Source organism: Austrofundulus limnaeus, unplaced genomic scaffold, assembly GCF_001266775.1.
Source record: "Austrofundulus limnaeus strain Quisiro unplaced genomic scaffold, Austrofundulus_limnaeus-1.0 Scaffold116, whole genome shotgun sequence".
Lineage (NCBI taxonomy): Eukaryota > Metazoa > Chordata > Actinopteri > Cyprinodontiformes > Rivulidae > Austrofundulus > Austrofundulus limnaeus.
Genome location: NW_013952518.1, coordinates 299,992 through 301,870, shown reverse-complemented (window position 1 = coordinate 301,870; position 1,879 = coordinate 299,992). Strand labels below are relative to the sequence as shown.

Sequence of the window (1,879 nt, the reverse complement as noted above, 5' to 3'; positions counted from 1 at the left end):
TACTTACTTCTTACTTACTTACTTCTTACTTACTTCTTACTTACTTAGTTCTTACTTACTTACTTACTTCTTACTTACTTATTTCTTACTTACTTACTTACTTCTTACTTACTTACTTCTTACTTACTTACTTCTTACTTACTTACTTACTTACTTACTTACTACTTACTTCTTACTTACTTACTACTTACTTACTTACTTAAAATAAATGAGGATAGAAAACAGAAGAATAATCGGCCTAAAAGTAATATGAAGATGAAGACATGAATGTTAAACAAGCAACAGTTTGAATTTGATGAAAGGGATGAGAAGGCAAGAAAAGGTCATTTCACTCTAATTTACAAAAGAAAAAACAATTAGTTGTGAAATTTTACTGAGCTGCAAATTCAAAGGGTTGAAAACACAGAAAGAAGCAGCAAAAAGAAGAAAAACAAACTAACAAGGACCTGCAGCTACGAGTTCAAAAAAATATTCCAGATAAATGCTTACATATTCTGAATAATAAAACGAGAGAGTAAACAAATCAAGCAGGACGTGTGCAGAGTTCATGAAAAGAAAAGAAGTATCAGGACGTCGSAGGTCGAGGGTCTCGCAGAGTGCTGACTGAGACAAAGACCATCGATCTGACACCAGCAGATAATTCATCAACACGGCCAAAGGTAGTGGAGGAAAAAAAAACAGAAAAGAGACCCTCTTCATCCCCCAAACATCCTGCTTTCTTCTGCTGTTTATAAAGCAACAGTCCTCCTCATTGATTAGCTGCAGGCCTGTGACTGAGAGAGCAAACTCAATCATGTGTCCACAGCAAATTAAAGGAGTGCAGGCGGGCTGCGCTCACATCAGGGATCTGTTGATTTCAATGAAAGCCCAGCAGAGCCGGAGCGCTGGAAGACAGGATGATTATACTAATCATCAGCTCAGCTGCTAATGAAATGATTCTCTCTCCTCTGCTTAAAGAAAGCCTCTTCTGACCGGCGCCGGGCTTTTTCCACAGAGCGAGGGGCCGAGAGCCAGGAGGGAGTCACTGAGAGAGGGGGGTGGGGGTGTGAGGAAACAGATAGGTGCCTGCATATATTTGACTACTATGTTTTTTTTTTTCTTCTTCAGGATGTGACTGCTGGGACTTCACTTTGTCCAACTGGTGGTTTTCAACTAAAACTGTAGGTCCTCCTGTGAGGACTCCGTCCGACACAATATTTCAGCTCTGCTTCAGTGACGTTTTATAAAGTCTGGCAGCTTCTCTCAGATTACTGWAAAACTGCACTGATTACAAGTCATTATTGCAAATGTTAGAAAAACTGAGCTGCCGAAAATTGCCGTAAATGCAAGAAAAGCTGCACCGCGTAAATCTAAAAAAAATTAAAAAAAAAAACTGTAGAAAAGCTCTGCTGTTTTGAATACATGACTACATGTTTAAAAAGTATGCGCTGCTTCAGATATGTTTCTGTAAATGCAAGAGAAGGTAGTTGCCTGAAATGAAACACTGAAAAATTGTAGAAAAGTTGCATCATCATCCCAACTGCAGGAGAAACTGCAGAGCCCCCATCACCATCCACAATAAATAAAAACTACCATGGGAAAACATGTAACATTAATACAAATAAATAAAAATATACACACAGTTGTCAATTTTAAAATAAACTCTTTTTTTTTCTATTGGAATTGAACAACTGATTTGGGTCCAATCAGGACTTCATTTGGGTCCGGATCTGGACCTCGGTCCACCATTTGGACACCTCTGAACTAAACAGAGCATTAAGAAATAAAAAAAAATGTAATAAAGTGTGTTCGTGTCAGTTTTTGGTGCAGAGACAAAAAAGACTGATGTGACCTCATGATCCCCCCGGGGCCAGAGGGGAAGGAGGAGGAGGGGGGGAAG

At 39.1% G+C, this 1,879-nt stretch overlaps 1 protein-coding gene across 4 annotated transcripts in view; it reads right to left on the bottom strand.

Annotated features, from left to right (window-relative positions):
• tafa5a (TAFA chemokine like family member 5a) overlaps window positions 1-1,879 on the bottom strand; it is a 363,496-nt gene that overhangs the window by 225,587 nt on the left and 136,030 nt on the right. The gene's annotated exons all lie outside the window — the stretch shown is intronic.